A 26597-nucleotide genomic window follows, 5' to 3' on the forward strand; every position below is an offset into this window, starting at 1 on the left:
CTGGTTCTGCCCTCTGGGCTCCCTTGTGGCTCCCCTTTATCATGATCCCTTCCTCACACCTCATCTTATTCTTCTCCTCTCCAGGCTAATCATTCACAGTTCTTCGCTTGATATGTCTGCCCTGGATTCAAGGTCCTTCACTGTCCTGATTACCCTCCTCTGGATGCTTTCCAGGTCATTAATGAAGGTCCTCCTTAAAGAGTGACACCCAGCCCCCAGAACAGAATATAACACTCCAGGGGTGCTTTGGTCAGGTCAGAGTATAGGGTGCTTTCATGTTCTCAGAAGTCACGCCTTACTTAATGCAGCCAAAAATGGTCGTCACTTTTCTGGCTGCCACAAAACACTGTTGACTAGTATTGAGTTTGTTGTCCACTAAAAGCACCAAATCATTTTCACTTAACCTCTGAACTGCAGTTTACTCATCTGTATGTGGTAATAATAATATCGATGATACCGACCTCCCAGAAGTGTTGTGAAGATGAAACGAGACACTGTGTCTGAAGTGTTTTGCCAACCTTAAAGTACTAATGGGGGCAGCAGGGTGGGGGCAGTGGACAGAGCATTGGGCCTGGAGTTAGGGAAGACATCTCTGTGAGTTCAAATCTGGCCTCAGACTCTTACTAGCAAGTCACTTAACCCTGTTTGCCTCAGTTTCCTCATCTATAAAATGAGCTAGAGAAGGAAATAGCAAACCCCTGCAGGATCTTTGCCAAGAAAACCCCAAAGGGGGTCACCAAGAGTCAGACACAACTGAATAATGAATGAACAACAAAGTACTAACAGTGATTGAGTGATAATGATGAGAAAGATAAATCAATCAATTAACATTTGTGGTTGGAGCTCTGAACTTGGAGTCAGGAAGAAGGGTTCAAATCCTGCCTCAGACACCTATTAATTTGTGTGCCACTGGTTGGGTCACTTGACCTCTGCCTGCCTCAGTTTCCTCAGATGTAAAATGGGGATAACAGCAGCACCTACTTCATTGTTGTTGTGGGGATCAAAGAAGGTGATACTTGTAAAGGACTTTGCAAGTCTTAAAGAGTTACCTAAATGCTAACTATTATTATTATTAAAATATCTTGCTAGGATGCAAAGGTGCAGAGAAAAGAAAGAATGAAGAAGTCTCAGCTAAGGACTTCCTCTGCTTCCAAGCTCTGCACGTCTCCCGCCTTGTCCCTTCGATTTCAAGTTCAAGGGCAGGATGTCCATTCCCCACACCCTGCAGGGCTCTGCACCCGCTGAGTCCTGGCTGGACCCATCCCTGCCTTTGTCGGCAGAGGCTCAGATTTCAGGTTAGGGCTTGAATCTCTGGCAGCATTTATTGGAGCCTGCATCCAGCGTCTGGCCTGGGCTGTGGGCATGGTCTGGTCATCCCCTCCCCCTGCAGCAGCTGGTGGCTAGGGAGGGAGAGTTCAGTTTCCGGCTGGCACCAGCCCCACCCCCACCAACTAAAGCCAGCCGACCCAGGTGGGCAAGGGCAGATGAGGCTGGAATAGAAGCCAGAAAGGGCGGAGCCTCACCTAGGGCCCTCCTACACCTGAGACAAGCTTCCATTAGACAGTTGTGATCCAGACATAGCTACTGGAGGAGATCGAGGAGGTGGTGGCAGGGCTGTTCTGTGGACGAGACAGCCTAGGAGGTAAAATATTTAAACCGTTTGGTGTGGGGGAGCAGGGTGAAGGGTCAATGTGGAGAGGCAGGGTAACCTGGGTATCCTGTCTCCACCCATCCAGGGAGACCTCAGAAGCCTGAACCAGTTTGCCCATATAGGAGTCCAAGATTTAAAGCTAGAAGGAACATTGGAAATTATCTGGGCTGTCTCTCATTTTACAGATGAGTAAACTGAGGCCCAGGAAGAAGGCTCATAAACTTAGTGTGGGAAGGAACCATGGAGATACAATCCCTTCACTTTGCAGAGGAAAGAATGGAGGCCCAGAGAGAGAGAGAGTAAAAGTGTCTGTGCCTAGCCCCACAGGGAGTGAGCATTAGGTTCAGGATTTCAATCAAAACCTTCTGATCTTAACTCCCTTTCTCCAACTGCTCCCTCTTGCTAAAGTAGGCAGCTCATAGCCAGGCCAGGATTTAATGTCTGGCTCCAAATGGAATTCTTAGGAACCACTGCCCTCAACCTGCTCTAGGTGGCAAGGGGTGCCCTGACGTTACCCAAGGTGCTTCAGGGAAAAGAGAAACAAATTCAGCTTCATTTCCTGTCCCTTGATCTCCCTTCAGTTTAGAGCGGTTGGAAGGGCCCTTGCCCTCCGTTTCTGGGTTGTCCCCGCCATCTGTAGCAGCCCTGGTGGACTAAGGGAAAGGCAGGCAGCAGGTCTGAGTTTCCCAAATGTTTGGCTCAGGAGAGCAAACTGCTCTGAGGAATGTAGCTGACAGCATTTGAGGAGTTAGAGCAGTTTAGTCTGGAGAAAAACCCCAAAGGCAGAGCCCTAAACTGGCTTGACTTCTCCAGGATAAGGCACTTACTTCTGACACAGCCTCATGTAGTGGAGAAGGCTGAACTTGTAACTTGAATTCTCTGGGTCTCAGTTTCTTCATCCGTAAAATGGGAATAACACACTTGTTCTTAGCTTGGAGACACAGAGCAGTGAAACATATGGACCTCAGAGGAGTAGGGCTGAGAAATGGCATGTGTATACTAGTAAGCAGCTGCAGAGATGGAAGTGACTGCTTTTATTTGAATGGGACCAAACAGGAAAAGCAGAGAATTGCTGCCTTCTTAAAAAGCCCTGCTCTTGTGTGACAGTGAGCCTGGACTCCCCACTGCTTTCCTTCAGCTCTTTATCTTGGCTGGTTGGGAAGATTGACTAAGAGCCTTTGGGGAGGCTCCCCCAGGAAACCGGTTTGTTCAGGTCTGTTTGGCTGGGTTTGTTTATATAGGGAGCAAGAGGTTGCCTCAGACAGGCTGTTGGTAACAAGTAACGAACATTGCAGTCTCTGGACTTCAGGGGCTACTTTTGGGGAGCTCAAGGGACCCCTTGTGGCACCCCATTGTCTAAAATTTTCCTAGCGTTCCAAATTGAAAATAACACCAAATGTGCAAGGGGTGGGAAGGAGGTCTGTGGAGTACCTACCCACTCTAAGGTATGTGCACTATGGTATCATGGGAAGAATTCTGTGTCTAGTCGGAGCTCGAGAGTTCCAATCCTAGTCAAGTCAATACGCATTTATTAAGCAACCAAGATGTGCCAGCTAGTGGGGAAACAAAGAAAGGCAAAAATACCCCCTGCCCTCAAGAAGCTTACAGTCTAACGGGGAGACAACAGATCAATGAACTAAGCACAGTAAGATACACAAAGAGCAGAAGGAAGGCACTGATAGGGAGAGGCGTTGGCATCTGGGAGGGTGGAGAGAAGCCTCCTGGAGCAGATAGTCTTGAAGGAAGTTAAGAGAAATGGAGTTGAGGGGAGAGCATTCCAGGCATGGGAGGCCCTCAGGTGAAGGAGTGCCCCATGAGGATGTGCCCTTAGCCAGTGCTGTTGAAACAGAGCAATGGAAGAAAGTCACGTGGAAGAAGACCAGAGAAGGGAGGAAGGGGCCAAGGAAAAGATTATGGAGCCCAATTTACAAACCAAACAAAAGTGTTCCTACTTGATCCTAGAGGTAATGGGGATCCCAGGGAGGGAAAGTGTCTTGGATGGATGTGTGTCTTAGAAAAATCTCCTTGGCAGCTGAGAGATGAGAGTGGGGAGAGATGGGAGTCAGGAGGCTATTGTAATCATCCAAACAGGAAGTGAGGAGGGATTGAAGCTGGGTTGTGGCTGTATAAGTAGGGAGAAGGCGGTGGATACCAGAGATGTTGTGAAGGCAGAAATGGTAGGTTATGGCAATGTGAGGATTCGATCAGGATGCCAAAGTTGTGAGTCTGGTTGCACCAAGAGTGCCATAGGGAAGTTGGGAAGGGGGAATGGAGACCACGAGTTCTGTTTTGTCAATATTAAATTAGACATACCCATGGGACATTTGATTGGGAAAATCCAGAAGACCATCACTGATAGGACTGGAGATCAGGAGAAACTAGGACCAGATATATACATCCAGGAATCATCAGCATTGAGATGTCACCCCTGGGACCTTAGGTCTCCATTTCTTCATCTGTAAAAACAGGTAGATGGTGCCATAGTGCACAGAGCACTGGGCCTGGAGTCAAGAAGACTCCTCTTGCTGAGCTAAAACCCAGGCTCAGACATTTACTATCTATGTGACCTTGGGAAAGTCATTTAACCCTGTTTATCTCAGTTTCCTCATCTGTAAAATGAGATGGAGAAGGAAATGGAAAACTGCTCCAGTGTTTTGGCCAAGGAAACCCCAAATGGGATCACAAAAAGTTGGACACAACCAAAAACAACTCAGCAAATGAAGAGATTTCCTTATTCAGAATTTCTTATACCAGTATATGTTATATAGTATATGGCTTATATCATATTAGATTATATTTAGTTCATATACTATGTAGGTTATATTATACTATATGCAGGTTATATAGAATATAGGTTATAATATACTATACATAGGTTATGTAGTATATAGGTTATATAGTATATGGGTTATATCATATTAGATTATATTTAGTTCATATACTATATAGGTTATATTATTCTATATACAGGTTATATAGAATATAGGTTATACATATACCATACATAGGTTATGTAGTATATAGGTTATATAGTATATATAATATATAGATTATATATACTATATATAGGTTATGTGCATAATATATGTATATATTATATGTACACTCTATGTAATCTACACATATATCTATGTATACAGTATACATACTCTATATAATATATGCATATATGATATAATGTAGTAATAAGTGATAATGTAATAAAATAATATGATTATATATAATATGTGGTAAGGTTACATTATAGATAATATATAGTGAGGTTACAGAATATATAATATACAATAAATGTATAAATTACATAGTATATTATATATATAATACATAGTATTAGAAATGAAATATTTGAATATGATCGCAATAATTTTGACCTCCTAGCCCCCTGAAAGTGTCTCAGGGAGCTCCAACGGTTCTCAGACAACGCTTTCAGAACTGCTGCTTCAGAATGTCACTTTGACAGAAGAGTAGAGTCTGGATCAGAAAGGAGGCCAACCTGAAGACTGTTGCAGTAATCCAGGCATCAGGTGGTGAGGGTTGCACTGAGGGGAGAGTGCAGAGACTGGAAGGGAGGGGAGAGATGTTGTAGAGGTGGAGATGACAAGATCTGGCAACTGATTGGATTTGTGGCACAAGGGAAAGGGAGACACTGAGGAGTCAACATTAATGATTGGTGTTATAGAGCACTGGTCCTGAAGTCAGGAGGACCTGAGTTCAAATCCAGCCTCAGCTACTTACTAGCTGTGTGACCCTGGGCAAGTACTTAACCCTGATTGCCTCCAATAAAAATAATAATAATACTTGTTGTTATGGGTTAAATAGACATGGAATTATATTTTAAAGGTTAAAATCCAGGAAGATATGCCTGAGTCTATATCTTACCTCTGGTATATACTGGCTGTGTGACCCTACCCCTTAATATCTCAGTGTCCCAAACTCTCTAAGACTCTTAAGTCATAAATTCAGAGCTGGAAAGGACATCAGAAGCCATCTAGTCTAATGCCCTCATTTTACAGATGAAAAAACTATTTCTCAGAGGCTCAGAGAGGTTAATCTTAGAAGGGTCAGGGGCAGGATGTGAACCCACCCTCCTCCATGCTCCAAGTCCAGCACACAATCCAATACACTTGGTATAGAGAGAGAAATGCCCATCAGCATTATTCAAAAGATTTTCCTCATCCAAAAATTTCCCCTTCCAGCAGAATCACAGTTCAGATCCCTGTTTCTGGCTCATCAAAATTCCCTAACAAGCCTTAGGGAGAGAAGAGCTCTGTAAAATGTAATGTGCTATGTAAAGGTGGATTATTGCTATAATCATTTCTTCTCTTCATATTTTTGATGGAGCCCAGATAGAAACAGTCCTAGGACAAGTTACCTTCTTGCTATTGCTCTCTTATGTTAAATGTATGAAGAACTGTCGTGCAGGTGGATACAACAACTGTTTGTGATTGAATGGAAATGTTGGGATGGAAGCTCACCTCCTGTAGGCTCAGTGCAAGCATTCTTGGCGCACATGGGATGATGGGGATGATAAAAATGCAGCCTCTCCCCACATGGTTTTGATTTCTCCTGCCAGGTCTCCTGATATTGAAAGCTTTTTTCTTTCATTGATATGTGAGTCCTTGGTATGACAGCTTCTTTTCTAAACAATGCTCTCACATTTTTACAGACCAGTGTAACATCGGGACAAAAGTGGGTTATGATTTATTTTGTTGATGATGCCAGTCTATTTCCTGAGTTCTCAAGGATATTGTCAGGGATTTTTTTGTTTGTTCATGTACTATTATCAGTTGCATTTCTGTGAAGGCTCAGTAGGGAACATGGGTTAATAAGAAGAACAGAATTCCCCACTGCGCATCATCCTGGCTGGCATTCTCATATTTGCTGCTGTGCCTGTTCCCCTTCCCCCACCATGAATTTTAAGTTTGTTGTTATTACTATTATTATTATCCCAGATCCTAAGCTGAGCCTTTAGGGAAACCCATTAATTGCCACTTATAGGGATATCATCCAATGGACATAGAGACATCAGCCACAGAAGTGTGTTTCTGCCTCCCCTCGGGACCTTGGTTTACCCCTTTGTCTTCTCCCTCTATGGCTTCAGAAGGAGGATGGGGCCCATGTGAGGATATACAAAAGCCAGCTTGGGCAGAGCCTCAGCTGTTGCTAATTGGGCTCCCCTCACTAATGAGGATCCAGGCATCACAGCTGGCAGCCGCAGCCCCTGCAAATAATGGAATCATTAACTGTCTGAGCCCCCTGGGCCTTTGGGAATGAGAGAATCAGGCGGGCACAGATGCTCATCAGAAGAAAGGAGGGCAGCAGGGCACAGGAGGTGGGGAGTGGGTCGGGCTTGGATCCGGGCTGCAGGTGCCTTCAGGGAAAGCTCATTAGTCTCGACTTGGAGGAGGGGGGATCAGGAGGATCGTGGACAGTATTTTGGCTCAAGGTCAAGGGAGTTTGGGGAAGGCCATAGAGTGAAGGAAGTGCTATTGAAAGGTATATTGTAGTGGGAAAAAGCACCCCCTCAAATGGAAGGAATGTGATCTGGCTGGGTCACTGGCTCCCCATCTAGACCTGAAGGTGACTCCTTAAGCCCTGGACCTTCTGGCTCCAGACTATACTCCTAGACAATCTGGAACTAAATACCTTATGGAGTAGAAAGAGTCTAAGGGCTTAGACCATTTGGGTTCAAGCCTTGGCAGATAGGTGGCATAGTCGTGAGTACACTTGGGTCAGGAAGACCCAAGTTCAAATTCTGTCTCTATACATTTAACAGCTGTGTAACCCTGGACAAGGGACTTTCAGTTTCCTCATCTGTTAAATGGGAACACTAATAGCACCCATTTCCCAGTATTATTGTGAGGATACAATGAGATGACATTTGTACAGTGGTTTGTAAACCTTAGAGGGATATATATATACATATATATATATATACATATATATTATCATTCTTGTCTCTACTGCTTAGAGATTATGAACACTATGATTAGGATTGTGAATAGCTACATGGCCTTTGGCCTCAGTTCCTTCATCCTGTGATTTTTTTCTTTTGGACCATCCCTGTGATCTCATTGGTGTGGGAAACCCCAGATGGGAAAAAAATCCTTTTCTGATGCAGATTGGCACCAGCTCAGAAACTTATAGAGAGAGCTGCATGAGAATCAAGGGCAAGTGACTTGCTCAGGGTCACACCAGCCAGTACTCGAAAGAGTCGGGACTTGAACCCAGACCTCCCTTAGTCAGAGGCCAGCTCCCTACTACACCATGTTTCCTCATGTAGAGAATGGTTAAAAATAATACTTGTACTACCTACATCCGAGAGTTGTGAGCTAAGTGTTTTGTGAAACTTATTGGAAATGTGAGCTGGAATTAAGTAGATTCCAAGGAAGCAAAGTCATTAACAGCCCAAGGTGAATGCAGCCCTGCCCCTGGGCACACTTCCTCATGGGGGTGGGAGGGTGCACTTCCTGCCCTGGGCAGTCACTGGCCCTGAACCTTACCCTGAAATCATGCCCAAGTTGCCACCATGGGGGTCCTGTTGCCATGACACCCCTCCCCCAAGACCACCTTTCTCCAATTTCAAGAAAACGAGGTCCAGACCACCAATAGGGTTGCACCCATATTCTCTTCATGACTTTCATAGACTATTCTCTTCATGGCCTCCCCCTGAAACTCTTCTCCAATCCAACCCCCCACCTCTAGCTATAGCTTTTCAGGGCCAGCTTGTATTTTACCTGGGACACAGAGGGAGGCTTCAAATACCCTCCCTCTGCTGTAGAACAACTATTTTTTGGTGCTAGGAAGCAGGAGGACTAGAGTCTGACTCCAGTTTTTCCTCTTTGTAGACCTTGGACCTCTTCAGTGAAATAGAAATGAGCAATCACTTCTATGTGTGAAGGTAGGAGACTAGACTAGAGTTCTCATTCAAGTGCCCAGATCTAGAAACCAGGATGGTGTCCTTGGGAGATTTCTGTGTCTCTCCCTCTCTGGCCACCCTGGGTCCCTCACATTGTACCTGTAGTCTGATCATTCACATCCTAATAGAAATTGATTTATAACCACAGTGTCTAGCGCTGCGAGGGACCTGGGAAGACCACCCGTTTAGTGTTTTCCTATTACAGATGAGGAAATTGGGTCCCAGGGACTTGTTCAAGTTCATACAGCAAGCAGTCAATAAAACTGAGATTTGAACTCAGGCTGTCTGACTCCAATTCCAGAGCCCTTTCTATGGGCAGCCTCCCTTAAAAATAACACTCCCATCCAGAGTGACTCCTTAATATTTACGGGGTCCTCATTCACACAAGAGTGTTGGGGTTCTAATATGTTACTCTTTGTAAGGGAATTTCATTTTTAAAGAGGGCCAAGGGGGAGCTAGCAGGAGTGTAGGAGACGGAAGTATGGCCCAGATGGCATCTGCTTGCTTCAGTCCATAGACTTCTACTTTAGTTGGCCCATGATTCCTACACCATCTCTATCTTTTGCCAAGGTATTTTCAGCACCTACCTCCCCCAACCTCAGAGGAGCAGGTGGTTTTTTTTCCAAACTCCCAGCTCCTCTGTTGTGAGGCAGCTACCTGGATGGAAAAGGGGGCTCTGGATGAGGTGGGTTAGCACTTTGGAGTTATCCTCCAAAGACAAGTTTCTAGACATTATGTCATGGGCTTGGCCCCTGAGGGAGGGAACAGGGAAGGTAGGAGGCTGGATGCCATAGATTTCAGGGAGGGGAGGGACTGAAGGCCTCTGAACAAACTTTGGCCTTGGGGAGAAGTGTGGGAGACAAAACCAGGCGGTAAGAGAGGGCAGCAGCCAGGAAATCACCCTGTGCCTCTTTGCATCACAAATGCCCATGACTTGCCCTTATCTGTAGGGTCCTGAGCAGAGCAGCCAAAGAGAAGGGGGTTTGTTTACCTTCCCATCAGCCCCTAATAATACACGTGTATGCAGCAGGTGCCCAACATGGAGCCTTCCTGCTTCATTAACCCTGCAGAATGTAGGAAAAGAGTGTTGTATCTGGAATCAGGACGACTGACTTGGAATCATGACTCTGATGCCGATTGGCTGTGTGACCATGGATAACTCCTTAACCTCTCTGAGCCTCTGCCTCCTCATCTATAAAATGGGCATGCCAACACTCATAGTACCTACTTCATAGGGCTGTTGTGAGGAAAGTGCTTTGTGGACCTTAAAGTGTCCTGTAAATACAGGTTTTACTAGGTTAAAGGGAACACTTCTCTCTCTTGTTATCTTAGGTCCATTCTAGGCCCATCTCAAGGTTCAGCTCCTCATATGGGCCTTTCCTGATACTCCCCAACTGTTAGCACTCCCTGCCTTAAAGGCTGCATCTCTACTTTTTATATATTTTGCTGTTCCCCATCTATGTATATGTTGTTTCTCCCCAGTAAACTGTAAGCTTCTTGAGGGCAGGTGCTCTTTTCACTTTTCTCTGTCTATCTATGCCTTTCATAAATGCTCCTGGAGTTGAATTGGCATCATGAAGAAGCAACGAGTGTTGGGTCGAGGTCATCAGAGAAGAAGGATTGATGCTGGAGCAGGGACTAGTGAGAAAGAGGAGCATGGGAATTCTCCCTGGTGGGAATGGCAGGCATGCATGTCCAGAGAGAATGAGAGTGGTTTAATGGAACACTGGGGCACAAGGTCTGCTTGGCTGCAGCCAGAGAAGGACAGATGCTAAGGGGAAATGGCCGGTCAGAGGGCATCCTCTGTGACTGTGGAAGGGATCAGTTTAAGGCAGGGCATGTGCCATCCATACTCCAGGGAAGAATTTCCAATCTTCCCAACTGCCGATGGAATCAACTGCATTTAAAAAAAGAATTAATTACTTTCAAAACCAGACTCAGGTAAACCCAGGTGGATGATTAGGGCCAGATCCCAAGTCCTACCCTCTGAGGGAGCCAACCAGAGCTAAGGTTTGCTCCACAGCACCAAATAAGGCCCCTGGCAAATCCGATCTAACATTGCTCTTTCTGCCAAGCTTCCTTTGCTTCTTTCTTCAGCATTTAAACTGGTTCCAACAAAGCTGCTAAAATCCCTCCCTCCGCCATCCGCCAACTCCATTAAAAGACGGGACAAAGTTTTTGTTTGTGTTTCCCTGATTCTCAGTAGTACATTTGCTACTGCTGAGGGGGTCCCCTTTTGCCACATCTGGCTCCCAAGTTCTGTGCTGACTTGTGGGGGGGAGGCTGGCATCAGGCACACTGTGCCCTTTGTGAGGGTAGCTGAGTCATGAGGGCACAGAGACTGTCAGCTGATCGTATCTTGCTGAGCTCTTCAAAGAGTCTGAGTCCTGGAGAGACGATAAGGGAGGGATGGGGGACTGCGTCATTATCAGGGACCTTGGCACAGGCTGTGGGGGTGTTGGCAGTTGCTTTGCTTTCGGGAGGGGTGTGTTGTCTAAGCCAGTGCGTTTCCCATGGGAATTGATGGAACAAGTTGATGCCTCAAGTTAACACCTCTGGTCATTAGGGCTCAGCGGCACCCCAAGATCTCTACAATGGAGGGGCCGTCCAGTGCAACCAGCAATCGAGCCACCCCATGGCCAACAAGGGGCCATTCTGCATTTGGTGGAAGACCCAAGTGAGGGGGAGGGAAACCCACTGCTTCTCAAGGCTGCTCCCTCTACTTGCCAACAGATCTCATTGGTTCCAAGTTCTTCCTTACAAAATGCCTCAGTCTATCTCCTTGCCCCTTCTGCCCCATTGCTCCTAGATCTGCCTTCAGGGATTGCACAAAACAAATCTAATCCCTCTTTCATAAGCCAGCTCTCCAGATATTTGAAAGGAGCTATAATGTACACTCTCCAAAATCTCTTTTCCTGAGAAGAGAAAACTAAGTCTGTTGGCTGGGGTAGTGGACAGAGGGTCTGGACTTGGGGTCAGAAAAACCTGAGGGCAAATTCTGCCTCAGACACACTTGCTAGCTGTATGACCCTGGGCAAGCCATCTAATCTCTCTCAGCCTCAGTTTCCTCACCTGTAAATTGGGGATAATAATAGCACCTGTCTCCCAAGGTTGCTGTGAGGGTCAAATGAGACGATATTTGTAAAATGCTTTGTAAAGGTTAGAGTGTTATAGAAATGTTACCTATTTTTCTTCTCTAAGATGAATGCTCCAGGTTCCTTCAGCTGACTCTCATAAGGCATGATCTCAGGTACCTTCCTCACTCTGATTTCTGTTCTCTGGACACTTACCCAATTTGTCAGTTTTCTTCCTAAAATGTGGCACCAAAGACAGAACGTGACATTTGGCATAGTCTTCCCTGAACAGCATTCAGTGGTATGATCACCTCCATAGTCTTGAATGGATTTCTTCCCAAGGCAGCCTGAAGTCATTAGCTTTTTTTCTGGCCATCACATCACATTGCTACCTCATATTAAACTTGTGGTCTTCTGAAACCATCAGATCTTTTTCATTGGATTTGTTGTGTAACCAAGCTTCCTTCTTTATGAACTTGGGAAGCTGACTTTTTTTAACACAAGTATAAAACTTTAGATTTTTTTTCTCATTAGATTTAAACCAATCTTCTAGTCTAGGAGTGACCAACCTAGGACCACTGGCTAAATCTGACTTATTCCCTGTTTTTGTACACTAGAGACCTAAAAATGGATTTGACACTTTTTAATACACAACGAAACTTCATGAACCATACAAAAAACAGCCTGTAGGCTGACTCGGTAGCTGTAGTTTGCCAACCTCTGCTATAGTCAGTTAAGATGGTTTTAGACACTCATGTCCAGAGTTTAGCTCCCCCAAATACCTTTCTGTCATCTGTAACCCTGATAATTTTGCTTGATATTCCTTTGTTGTTTTTTAGTTGTTTCAGTCATGTCTGAGTCTTCATGACCACATTTGGGGTTTTCTTGGCAAAGATGCTGTAGTGGTTTGCCATTTCCTTCCCTGCTTCATCTTACAGATGAGAAAATGGAGGCAAATAGGGCTAAGTGACTTACCTAGGGTCACGCAGCTAGTAGGTGTCTGAGGCTAGATTTGAACTCATGAAGATGAGTCTTCCTGATTCCAGGTCTGGCACTCTATCCACTGTGCCACCTAGCTGCCCAACTATCCTTTTACATAGGGAATTGATAAAAATGTTAACTAACAGTCTCAAACATAGATCCCTGGGGCCGTCCACTAGAAACTTTTCTTCCAAGTTGACATACAGTCCTTTGTGATGTCGCTTCCAATCAGGCCATTCAGTCAGTTCTGAATTCACCTAATTGTATACTATGGTCCAGTCCACATCTTTCCTCTTTTTCCACAAAAATAGCATGAGAGACATTATCAGATGCTGTGTTAAATCAGGTAAATTGTATCTATTGCATTTCCATTAATAACCCTATTGAAAGGGAAAATGGAATTAATCTGATGTAACCTGTTGTGTGTATGTGTGTGAATGTGTCTTTTTTGAGGGGGGAAGGCAAGGCAATTGGGGTGTTAAGTGTCTGAGACTGGATTTGAACTCAGGTCCTCCTGACTCCAGGGCCAATGCTCTATTCACTGCACCACCTCGGTGACCCAGATGTAACCTGTTTAAAGTTCTACTGATTTCTTTCATTTTTACCTCACTTTCCTGTCTCAATGTAGCCTCCCTTCTAACACTGAAAAAAGTGAAACATAACTGAAATGTAGGAACTATAAGCTGAGGTATATGGAACATTCTGCATCTGTAGTCCCTTACCTCTTTTTCATTGAGGAGATACGTTTCAACGTTTGTTCTCTGGCCTTGATAGTCTGAGTTGGGCTGCCCTTCACTACTGTTTTCATTTCTATTATTGAAGTCATTACACACATAGTTTTCCATATTTTTTTGCTTACTTCACACATAAACAGTCATTAATGAAACTATACTGACTTTTTCTGATTACTCCTTCCTTTTCTAAATGTCCACTAATCTTCCCTTTAATAATGTGTTCTAGAATTTCATCAAGAATCAAAGCCCAGTTTTCTGAACTTACCATAGAGTCTAATATCTTCCCTTTTAAAAATAATGATATTAGGCCTTCTCCAGTTCTGTGCCATGAATTTTATTTTTCAGGATCTTTTAAAGATAATTAAAAATGGCTTGTAATTACATCCATCAGTTTTTTCCATCACTAGAAGATGTATGTCATTTGGTCTTGGTGCCTTAAACTCATCAACTCCTTCAGTTAGGAACACCCTTTTGCTTCCCCTCCCAGCCTCCTAAGGGAGTAAGAACAAGCTTCCAGGCTGAGATGAAAATGCCATCTGGGAGAAATGTGATCTCATAGGAAGGATTAGGGATGGGGCTAAGAGGGGTCCAGATGGGAGGCTATAAGGTATAGTCTAAAGATGAGAGCTGGGGTTAGAAGATGTGGGTTGGATCCTGGTTTCCACAACTTTTGGACAAGATGCTTAGCCTTGCTCTAAGTGCCCTCACCTGTACTACAAGGGAGTTGGTCTGGTCCCTTCCAACTCTGAAATCCTGCAGCACTCCAACAGGGATTCTTGAGTGTACCTTTCTCGTGCTCTGAATTAATATTCAACAGGCATTAAAGGTCTTCTACAATCTGGCCCCCATCTGCCTCTCTGGACTCCTCATCCCAACTTTCCTACGGACTTCAGTCAAACCAGACTGACTCTTGGCTGTCCCCTAATTGCATTCAATTCTCTTCCCTTGCTCCATTTTTGTGCACACTGTACTTTTTTCCTGAAGTACCCTTCTCTGTATCTTTATATACTGAATTTTTGCCTGTGTGCAAAGAGCTCAAAGTTCACTCACCCCAGAAAGCCATCCTTAATTCCCATAGCCATAAGAGGTCTCAGATGATCAAAGATTTAGAATTGGCAGAGAACTAACTCAGAAGCTATCCGGTCTAATCCCCTATTGAGGCATACAGATTAAGGGACTTGCCCAAGGACACATAGGTACTAAGTGACTGAACTGGGATGTGACCCCAGACCCCTCATTCTACTGTCCCACATTCCAAATCCCCTTCTTAACCCCCAAAGCACTTCCTACCTCACTCTCTGCTTCCCCTTGTAGTTACGTTATCCTAACAAAATGTAAGTTTTCTGAGGGCAGAAGCTGGGCAGCTTCCACAGTACCTAGGAGATGACTGGGAACAGTAAGCTATTTGAAAGATTTGTTGAAGGAATAAATGAATTTCCAGAAGGTGTTATGAATGCCCAAGGGGCTTTGTTTTCTTTCTTTATGGCATCTTACTGAAGGCTGGCAATAAGAACTGAGGAGATGGCAGGGCAAGCATTCCTGTCCTATTGTTATTCATTTCCAAGTCAGCTGGTGTGCCACCATCTGCCAGACGGGGCTTCATCTCATTACCCCCATCCCTGAGGGGTAGAAAGTTATTCTGCATCTGTGAAATTCAGATAGCCGCCTGCCAGAAAAGGTCAGGATTAAGGCAGAGGGTTTCATTAAATGGAGAAACTCCTTGAAGACCTTCCTTCCTTAGTCCAGGACCCATCTTTTGGTCAGGTAGTTAGATGCATGATAGTTGGCACCTGTGAGCTTACCTGAGCTCTGGTAGTGTCCCCGGGTTATGCAGGAAATTCCCGCAGGGTCCTCGATCTTTGGAAACCTGCATCTGGGTTCCATGTGTGAACATAGCATACAGCCTATCATTGACAAGGTAATCTCCCTTTACCCCACCCCCAAGAAGGGCATGTGACATTCCTGAAGTGGATGGATCTCCTACATGAAGTGTTTGGATCAAAAGCCAAGTGGCTTCATCAGCCTGAGTGACAGGTAAAATGGAAAGTTACTTGGAGTCCCAAGATATGAGTTCAAATCTCAGATCTGCCCTTTACTACCTGTGTGACCTTGAAAATCATTCTACCTTTCTTTTCAGAATTTATTTTTCATTTTCAACATTCATTTCCACAACATTTTGAGTTCCAAATTTTCTCCCCATCTCATTCAACCTTTCTGAGCCTCATTCGTTTCGTGTGAAATGAGGGGCTAGGCCTGGTTGACCTCTACATCCCCCCAATTCTAGATGTCATGATCTGCTAAGATGGGCCAGACCTTGGGTATGACTGTTCAGGGGCTGAAGCTGGGGCACTCCTTCTGTGTGCCCCAAAGGGCCGACACCATAGGTCTCAGAGAGATGATTCACAGGAAGAGTCATGCTGGATATGACGAGAAAAGAGACTGTTCTGCCTGAGAATCATATGGATTCATCCTAGAACAAAGGGGAGAGGTTACTTGTGGGACAAGGACAGGGGGCAGAGTAGGGGTTCCCACCCTGGCTCTCTAAATCCCCTTGGAATTTAATCTTCCCTTGGGAATCGAGGGCTAAGATATCAGGTTTTCTGAGTTCCTGAGAAAGGCAGGGCTTGACCATCAAGGCAAAGAAAGTGAGACTATGGGATACGGTAAAAAGAGTAAAGCGTTGGGGTCAGAAGACTTGAGCCTTGGGGCTTTCACAAGCGGCTTAAACTTTCTTAGCCTCATTTTCCTCACCTGTTAAATGAGGGGGTTGGACTAGTTTCCCCCTGAGGACCCCTTTAGCCCTTCATTCAGTGACCCATCAGCCTCTGCTTTTTCCTTTCCTTTATCCATTCCGGTCTCTATACTCCTCATGCCCCCTCAAGGCACCTGCCCCTTTATGCTTGAGCTGGGCACTAGCCAGTAAGAACGACAGAGCCTCAGCCTGTCCTGGGAGACTTTCTCTGCTAAGCCTCAGTCCTCAGCATCTGATTTGTTTGAGGTTTGGAGGAAAGCAGGGTGTGCCTGGATCTCTAAGCCTTTCAGATCGAGTCCCAGGCATGGCCAGTTTAGCTCTCTCCTCCCCTCTCCATCCCTGATGAGGCACCAGGCTTCCCTACTCCACTCTCTCCACCCCGCCCCTTCTTCATTTGCATCTGAGCCAGGATAAAACCCTTCTGGCTGACTCACTTCTCTTCATTCATGGGAGAACAAATGAGATCCAAGGAAAAGGAGCTATCTGAAACCCCCCCCCCCCCATCACCACACACTCACACACACTCACATACCCCACCCTCCCCTTCTCACTGGCTGCCTGCCTTCCACTGCAGGGGAAGAGGGTGACTTAGAGTGCCCGCTCACTCAACCACTCTCCCACACACGGTGACTCAAATCAGTCCAAGCTCTCTCTCCGAAGTCCTGCCCTCTTCGTGCCTCGGCAGAAGGCTCCCCAGCTTCTCACCAGGTACTGATTCGGGGCTCCTCAGTCCCATCCACTGCTTGTATTTATGCCTAGAGAGCCTAGGAGCCTGGGAGGGGGTGCTTCCCAGAGCTGGATCCCTATCCGGCCATTGGGACTTAAGGATGGGGAGTCACCTGGGCACACCTGGAGCCCACCAGCCTTGGCATCGGGGCTACGCAGAGTTGTCATTTCAGAGTAAGGTGCGGTATATCTTACTTGTTAGAAGTTAAGTTTTTCCTTAGTTTTGTTTTGGAGAAGTCTGGAATAGAGATTGGGGTGGGGAGGGATGGAGGGATACAGGACTACTCTGTCTACTTGATGTTTTGGGGCACCTCCTTCCTAAATGACCAGCTCTTGGCATGGGGTGGAATAGAATGGAAGAGTGAAGGGAGGACCCATCTGGGGAGGCTGATCCCCTTCATGTGTAGGTCCTGAACTTCCTCAAAATCTAGCCTGAATCCGGGGTGGAGGGGAATACTATGGAAAATTCTCAATCTGAGAGATGATCTGAATTTGTTGGTGCCAGGATGGCCAAGAGGAGGGAGCAGAAGGGAAGGTGAAGTAAACTGGGAGATCTGGGTTGATCAGCCGCTTCTCAGGGGATAGGAGCCCCTGGATCCCCTGACTGGGGACTGGCCACATTGACTGGGGGAGGTGGAGAGGTGGAATTATATATTTGCAGAGATGTTCACACAATCACAGAATGCAAACTACATAAGGGACTTTAGAGATCATTAACTCAGACCTCCTCCCCTCCCCTTTCCCCAGTTTGCGGCCCATAATTTTTGTTGTTAAGTGGTTCAGTATTGTCCTAGGTTTGTTTTCTTGACAAGGATACTAGAATTGTTTGCCGTTTCCTTCTCTAGTGTCTGCATTTTACAGATGAGAAACTGAGGCAAATAGGGGGTAAAGTGACTTTCCCAGGGTCACACAGCTAGTAAGTGTCTGAAGTCAGATTTAAACACAGATCTTCCTGAATCCAAACCCAGGGCTCTGTCCACTTCACTACCTAGCTGCCCATGGTAGCCCATAGAGATCAGATTAAATGATTTTCCCAAAGTCATAGAACATCATTATTTTATTATTTTTATATATTTGAAAATATTTTATATATTTATTATCATTATGCACAGGGAAATTGAGGTCCTGAGAAGAGGTAATTTGTTTAGGGTTACCCAGTTAGTAAGCACCTAAACCAGGAATGGTGTCCACTCCTGGTTCTTCCTTGGTTCTACCAAGCTTGTCCTTCCTATATATGTCAACAGAAAGAGGTGACAGGAGATGTGAGGACAGCAGGATCTGCTATACCAGCCAAACATTGGTACCCAGCTGTGTGGGTGCTATTGATGGAATGTGTCATACATGTGTCTGAGAACAAACATCGTATCACCTCCAGTGATAACAAGAGGGGGTGTGTAGTGACAGAGTTGTGGTTTCCCCAAAATGTCCCAGGAAGGACTACGGGGGTGGGCCTCCCCTTAACAATAAAAACGAAAAAGCCCCAACAAGGAATTAGGATGAAGGAAATAAGGGGAGCAAAGTTCTTGCCATGATAAGGGAAATCAGCAGAAAGAAACCCTCCTTGGGTCTCCCTTCTTTCTTTTTTTCAGTTGCAGTTGTAAAATATCTTACTGCCAAAGTTCAAGGATTTCCTCCCTCCCCTTCCCCTCCTCTACCTACCCCACCCCCCAGCTGCCCTAGAGAAAGGCAGGTGGGGGACCGCAGGCAGGAGGCAGGAGGGTTAATTCCCATAAACTGTCAACAGCCAAACCTCAGACTAGCCAAGGTCCTCTCCAGCTGCTTTAAGCTGATAAGGTTGGCCAGGGCTTGCCACAGCTGATTCTCTATGCCTGCCTCCCTTCTGGGGCACTGCCAGCTGGTCGGGGCTAGAACAGGAAAAAGCAAAGGTCCCCTTGGCCCCACAGATCCAGTGTTAAGGGGAACTTCATTCTTGAGGCGTCGTTGAGTTATATAACATGAGGACGGAGCCTCCTAATTCTTAAGGGTCACTATTAATACCAGGTAAACTTATCATAACTCAAGCGGTCACTCCATTAGTCGAAGGTAATCCTGCAGGGTGATCCAAAACCCCGATCCCTTTTTTAAAGAATGAAGTTCCCCTGTATCATTTCCCCAAAGGATTGGGAGGGGGCCGGGGATAGAGGGAGGGAGATCACTTGATCATTTTGTCCCAGGGGAAGGGGTTATATACATGGGATAGAATCCTTGCTCTTTCTCTGAGACCACAAAGAATTCTGACCATGGTTAAGGTTTCAAGATCCAGACCCTTCTGCTTATTATGTCTGAGGATATTAAGACTTAAAAAATCATTCCTTTAAAGCAATAGGTTCATAACTCCTGGGAGTGAAGTTAAATTCTTAAGTTAGCTACTCACAGGACCAAGGAAACTTAAGCCCTCCAGCCCTGATTTAGATGCATGGCCTTAAATTAAGCAAAATCATTCCTTCTTCTTGGGACTCCCACATCCCCACCCATCAGAAAAGCCTCCCTCTCCACTCCCTTTCTCACAAGAAGTTCAAAAAAATCAAATGTGCTGGGAATAGAGTACTGGACTTGGAGTCAGGAAGATCTGAGTTCAAATCCTGCCTTAGACACTCACTAGCTAGGTAGCCCCTTGAGGAAGTCTCTTAACCTCTCTGCCTTAAGTTTCCCCATCTGTAAAATGCATGTTTTTATTATTATATCATATATGCACATTTTTGTTATCAGAAGAGCACCTATCTCAAAGAGCCATTGTAAGGATCAGCTGAAGTAAATAATGTCAAGTCCTTTAAAAATCTCTAAAGTGAGGGGAGAACAAGCCTTTATTAAGCACCTACCATGTGCCATCCACTGAGCTAAGTACTTTGACAAATAGTATCTCGTTTGATGCTCATTATAAGGTAGGCACTATTATTATGGGACTATGTAAATGGTAGCATGAATACCTAGAGTGCTAAGCACAGTGCCTAGCACATAGTAGGGGCTTAATAAACGTTTATTGAATTGAATAGAGTCAGAGCAACATAGAACTCTCCATCTCCCTTCCTGGGGTAACACTAACACATGCTTGGGGTAGACACCCGGCTAACTAACCAAGCCTTCTTGGGGTAACACTAACACATGCTTGGGGTAGACGCCCTAACTCACCAAGCCTTTTTGGGGCTGACACTAGCACATACTTGGTGTAGACACCCCACTAACTCACCAAGTCTTCTCAGGGCTAACACTAACACATGCTTGGGGTAGACACCCTGCTAACTCACCAAGCCTTCTTGGGGCTAACACTAACACATGCTTGGGGTAGACACGCCCTAACTCACCAAGTCTTTTTGGCATTAACACTAAGTACTAAGTGTTCATGGCCTCTCTAGACCTGGAGCAAACCAAATCCCATATCTGCGACTCATTTTTCTCCATAAAATGGGGGGGGGGGCGGATTTGAACAAATAATCTCAAAGGGCCCTTCCGGCTCCCAATCCTGCCATCTCACTCCATACACAAGGCAGCTGTGCAAGTGTGGGTGTGTGTGCAATGTAAGGCATTGCCAAGATGTCCATGTTGGTGAGGTGGGCTCTGTCCTGCCTAGGCACTTGAGCCCCAGCTGACCAGACCATGCTCACAGATGTCACAGACCCCTACCCTCCAACCTTTGTCAGCACAGATGATTGGGAAGCCTTTAGGGCTTGCTCAGCAGCAGTTTTGCAAGCCTTTGTGCCCCAGGGTTGGGTCCTAGCTGCCAGTGGGCAATGTCTGTGCCCAATCAGGCTGCTAGAGGAACATTCTGCCTCTTCTGCCTTTGCCCAGTGCCCTGAGTCCTGCCTGGGGGCCAGAGCTGAGATGCTTCAAAATCCATCAGGTACTCCTTAGTGGATTTCCCAAACGCCCCATGGGACTATGGCTTTTTTTCTCAAAGAAAGAAACTTCTTTAAATTCCCTTTTCCATGGTTGAGTGATAGCCCGCTGGCTGCTTACATATCAGCCCCAAGGTCTTGGGAGCTTGGAAAAGCAAGAAAGTTGTGGCAACATCGTGGTGAGCAAAGCGCAGTGACACGCTGCCAGTGGGGACCTTCAGTAAATCACCCAGAGGCCTCTGTTTCTGCAACAAGGGGGTGGGATGAGGTGGCCTCAGAGACAGCTTCCACCTAGAGATCAGTGATCCCAGAGCACGAATTGGGAAACAGCTCTGCTGCTGACTGCCTTGAATGTGCCTTCTTCCCTTCTCTTGGCCCCGGGCTTCTTCCTTTCATAGTATTAGGGGCTTTTGTAGCTCTCAGTCTTATAACTTTCTTTTCTGTAGTGAATTAAAGTTTACAAGCAGCCTGTGAAGTAATGTCCCATTTTACAGAGGAGGCAACCAAGGCCTGAGACACTGATATGCTTTGTTTAGCATTACACAGAGTCAAAGCCAGAATTCAGACTCGGGCCTTGTGACCCCCAAACCTGCCCTCTTTTTTGCTAGACCACTGTTACCTGTCTCCAGAACAACCCACCCATTCAACCTTCTTGGGGCTGACACTAAGCACTAAATTGCTTTGTGGTCTTGGGGAAGCCACTTTCTGGGCATGTGTCTCCTCCTCTATAAAAGGAAGATGCCAGATTATGTCATCGCTAAGTCTCTTACTGAAACAGAACAAATGTGTACCAGGTCCTACCGTGTCTGGCACAGGCACTGAGCTGGGGCAAGACCGTTTGGGCCACTGAGGAGGTGAATGGTCCCCTGGTCTGATCCCTCTCCTTCCCAGGGTTTTGAACTCAATTTTCCCTTTTCCCTCAGCTGGACACCTGAATCTCCTTGGTACTTTTCACCAGGAGAACCAATGGCATTAAGCATCACCTTTGGGAGGGCCAGGAGACATCTTTGTTTTTCCAACTCATCATTGGTGCATTTGTAAAGCACTCTGTGTTTTATGCCTTCATACCAATTATTACTTCCCAGCATTAAATTCTGTGAGGCTGGTGAGGAAGCAATCATTAGCCTATCCCTCCTTGGGCAAACAAGAAACTATAAGCTTTCAGAAAGGTTGGTAATGTACCAGGAAGGGCCCAGGAGGATGCTGAAATATAGTTCTGACTTCATTTGCTAACTGTGTTACCTTGGCTGAGTCCCTTCCCTTCTCTGAGGCTCAACTGCCCCATCTAAAAATGTTAATACTTTCACTACCTATAGCTCCTAAAAGCTGACCTGAGGTAAGCACTCTGTAAATTGTGTAGTGCTATGGAAATGGGAGCTTTTATTATTATTATTATCCATAGATGATGAGAAATGGGCTGAGATCAGTGTTCCCTGGGATCTCACCAAATCACTTGGCTCCTTCTCTGGTCACCAAAATCTCCAAATGGCCATGTAAGCCTGCAGGACAGAGGCTCCAAACCCCCATTTGGGGTTTTCTTGGCAGAGATACTGGAATGGTTTGCCATTTTCTTCTCCACATCATTTTACAAATGAGGAAACTGAGGCAAACAGGGTGAAGGACTTACTCAGGGTCACACAGCTGGTAACTGTTTGAGGCCAGATTTGAACTCGGGAAGATGAGACTTCCTGACTCCAGGCCAGTCATTCTGTCCACTGTGCCACCTAGCCTCCTCCAAACCCTGAGACGTGGGTTCAAATCCTGGATAGGCCACTTAATACTATCTATGTGACCTTAGGTAAATCTCTTAACTTCTCTAGGTCTCAATTTCCCCGACTGTATAATGAGAAGTTTAGACTAGACCAAAAGTTCTTAACCGTGGGGACTGGTAAACAATATTTCATTGGCTCTATGAATTTGGACAGAAAAAAAAATCTACATCTTAATTTTCACCACTTTCTAAAGTTAGCATTTCCTTATGGATACAAGCAACAAAGCTGTTCTCTAAGAAGAGGTCCATAGATTGGCTGTTGCCAAGGGGGTCCAGGACACAAAAAAGGTTGAAGCCACCTGGAGTAGAGGAGATCCACATCATTTCAGCTCTTAATCCATGATCCTAGGCCATCATCCCTGGATCTCCCTGTCTCCTGATCTCTCTGACATCACCCCCAGAGCAGAATCATAGGAGAGGTATGGATGCTGCCCGCCCCATAGCTGATTTGAATGCTGATTTCTCTAACAGTAGGGGGTGAGCCATGGCCCCAGGTTATCTGACTCATGGGGACAGATGGGATGGGAGGGAAGGAGGTCATGTGGGCAAATTCCCAGCCCCAAGAATTGTGATGTCTTTCCCACTGCAATCAAGCTAGCCCCAGCCAAGTCGTGTGGGAATTCAAACAATGAGGCTGGAATAAAGGACCCCTCTCACAGCCTTCTGTGTGTGTGTGAAGGGGGAGGAAGAGGGGAAAGGGTCTGAAGAGCTTGGCCCAGCACAAACACACACACACACACACACACACACACACACACACAGCCTCTTCACAATTCGTACTCTCCAGCTGGAGCTAGAAAAGTTCAGTTTTCCCAAGGTCCAAGAATTGAATAGGACAAATTCTCTTCGCTGATAAGTGAAACCTGTGTGCAGTCAGTGGAAAGACTTTTGCCTGTGGCCTTATAGATTCTGAAACTCTGCCGACAACCTCCAGAGACAGAACGGAGACATTACCTGGGTCATCAGGCCAGGATTAGACCCAGTGTTGGCAGCCTTGGCCAAGGCTGTCCTCCTCTTCTGTTCCTTGTGTAGCCTTTAAGAGAGAGATGACTTTACAGCTATAGAATCACAAGATCAATGCTGGAAGGAGCTTTAGAATATAGACTATTAGAGCTGGGAGCATGACCTTTTAACTGGTCTAGTCCAACTAGCTCATTTTACAGAGTAGAAACCCAAGGCCCAAAGAAATTCTGATTTGTTCAAGTTTATATCTAGTAAGTAGCTGTGCTGGGATTTGAACCTGATTCCTTTGTCTCTAAATCTGGTGGTCTTTTCCCTGTGCCCTAGAATATGGGAGTTCCCTAGCATTTTTGTTTTTAATTTAGAAGCAATTGGGGTTAAGTGACTTGCCCAGGCTCACACAGCTAGTAAGTATGTAAGGCTAGATTTGAACTCAATAGCTTCTGACTCTAGGGTCGGTGCTCTATTTACTACAGCACCTAGCTGCTCCTTTGTGTTTAAAAGAAAACATTTTGGTAAATCAGACCCAAGTGAAACAATCAAATGACAACATGACATTCGTATGATGGGCACCACAAGAGAGAATCTAATGATCGAGTGGAGTTTTTCACCACTGCAGAAACAATAACTCAAGGGCCATCCTGCATGAACTGGGTCATGTTTATGTACATTGAGCTAAATATACTACATTTCATTCCAGGTTTACCCCGTGATTTTTTGAAACCCATTTGTTGCTGTTGCTATTAGATCATTTCAGATGTGTCTGACTCTTTGTGACCCTATTTTAGGTTTTCTTGGCAGAGATATTGCAGTGATTTGCCAGTTCCTTTTCTGGCTCATTTAAAGATGAGGAGACTGAAGCAAACAAGGTTAAGTGACTTGTCCAGGGTTACACAGTAGTGTCTGAGGACATCATGAACATGAGTCTTTCTGATCCCAAGCCCAGTGATCTATCCAGTGCTCCACCCAGCTGCCTTTGAAACCCACTATTAACCCTTAAAGAACTAAAAAAATGTGATTTTAAGTTAAATTTAATTAACTTTAAATTAAATTTTAAATATTTTCTTGTATTCTTGCCAGTGTACAGAAATCAAAGAAAATTCAGAGAGGGACATGAGAAAGTCTGATACAAGTAGAAATTTGATGGTTACCTTTCCACATTGCCATACATAGATTAAGCATTTGTGAAGGTTTCAGAATTCTCTCTACTTTGAGCAGTCTCAATTTACACCACAGAACATCACATCCCAGCACAGGTCCACATATAAAGAAAGAAGACTGAGAGGTCTGAAAGAAAAAAATCTGACACAAGAAGACAAATGATCTTAGGACACACCCAAAATATGGAATATAATGGAGTATTTGTGCTGAGTCAGAAGACGTGGGTGCTTGGATTGCTACCCTGTGACCTTTTAACAAGTCATAACCAGAGGTCGCCTATATGATAGAGGGCAAGTGCATCTCAGAGATGAGAACCAAGTACCTTGGGTCCTTGATTTGTGAATGGATTCTAACACAAGGTTACATGTAGAACATGCTACTCTGTCTCTGGTAATTGAAAGAACCCTGAGTATTAAAAATACTTTATGCTGGTGCTACAACATCTTTTTAAAAAAGTGAGTAACTCCTCCTAGCCCTGACCTCCCATGTTCTAAGTGTCCTTTCAGCCCTGATTTTTTCTTTGTTCTTTTTATGTTCTAAGGGTTCTTCCAGCTCTGACATTCTGTGTTCTAAGGTCCCTCCTAACTCTGATATTCTGAGTTCTAAGGATCCTCCCAGAACTGATACGTTGTGCTCTAAGGTTATGTTGTGTTCCTAGGTACCTCCCAGCTCTAAAATTCCTTTCTAGCTCTGACATTCTATTTAAGAGTGGGTGCATTGATTTCCAGTCAGAGAAGATGCCGAATGAAGATTTTTTTAATTTAAATTTAAAATTAAAATTTAATTAAGAAGACTTAAGATGCCGAATGAGACATACCATTTCTTAAAAATTTAGTTATCTTCAAAGTTCAAAGCCAGTCACTTCACAGAAAGACTGCAGGGACTGGTGAAATTTTTGCTTCTAAAGTGTGATCCTATGTGAAGAGATTTCCGAGAAAAATAAAACAGCTTTTAGGAACTGGCGCACTGGTGTGAGAACTATTGTGGAATAAATTACCAGAAAAGTGGGGGAAAGAGTCTTAGAGCTGTTCACGGTTACAGATATAATCAGCAAGGCCAGTCACCCTTAAAAGTTCATCATCTTCATATGTATCTGCTTAATAAACTCTAGATGACTGACCTTGTCCCTACCCTCAAGGGACACAGCATGAACATCCATTGGTATACACAAAATACATTTTTGTTGTCCAGTTATTTCAGTCATGTCCATACATTTGAAGACAGATTTTTGTATGCAGCCAATGTGGAAATTAGTTTCTCTGGACTATGCATATGTACTATGAGGGTTTTCCTTTCCTTTTTTTTTTTTTAATTTAGGGAGGAGGCAATGGGAAAGAAAGATATGAAATGCTTGTAAAATTAACCAATTCATTTGAAACACCAAAGGAAGCTGGTAGGATTCAAGGTTGTTGCATGGGGCTGCATTGGGTTGGAATTGCGGGGGAAGGTTTTTGTAGAGAGGGCTTGAGTGGTCTGAATCCAGCCATTGACCTCTGGGTGTTTCCTCTGTGATGCTGGTGCTCAGAGGAGACCTCGCTTTCCTAGCTTAGGACGGCCAAAGCAGACCCAGAGGAAGTGGAAGCCTTCTTACAGGGAAGGAACCTGGAGCTGGAGAGTGTTCAGTGAGTTTGAATATTCAAATTGTGGATGAAGAGCAGGGAGGGCAGCAGCTGGGGCTTGGGAGGCCTGAGCAGGGCAGTTTCCGGGAATAGGACATGGCTATTTGTGTGTGCTTCTGGAGGGCTCCCCAAGGACACAGAAGTACTCATTGTCCCAGCAGCTCCGTGCTCATATTGTGTGCAGGTTAAAAGCCTAAGAACAGTTTGCTTCCTGGCACAGAGAGACTTGAAGGAAGACTTTGACCAATTAAAAACAGCAGCCAATCCATAGAATGTTATTTATTAATAGAGACAGCTCCTGGTGCAGCATCCAGAACACTGGACAAGCAGTGAAGAGAGCCGGGATTTGGCCCCTGCTCTGCCACTCACTGTGTGACCTTGACCAAGTCCCTTGACCTCCCTCTTTCTAAGGGTCC

The 26597-nt window shown here is 45.2% G+C and overlaps 1 protein-coding gene across 2 annotated transcripts in view; it reads left to right on the forward strand.

The window, feature by feature from the left end:
- ADGRG1 (adhesion G protein-coupled receptor G1) overlaps positions 1-26597 on the forward strand; it is a 171991-nt gene that overhangs the window by 92315 nt on the left and 53079 nt on the right. The window contains exon 2 of one of the 2 annotated variants that reach the window (XM_069087574.1): positions 1578-1642. The gene's annotated coding sequence lies outside the window, so the exon portion shown is untranslated. Of the gene's footprint in view, positions 1-1577; positions 1643-16624; positions 16820-26597 lie in introns of those variants that run through there. The other variant, XM_069087575.1, reaches the window with a different exon arrangement.

The sequence above is a fragment of the Petaurus breviceps genome, unplaced genomic scaffold (genome assembly GCF_028583685.1).
Source record: "Petaurus breviceps papuanus isolate PSGF00001 unplaced genomic scaffold, PetGlider_PUasm1.0 182, whole genome shotgun sequence".
NCBI classification, from domain to species: domain Eukaryota; kingdom Metazoa; phylum Chordata; class Mammalia; order Diprotodontia; family Petauridae; genus Petaurus; species Petaurus breviceps.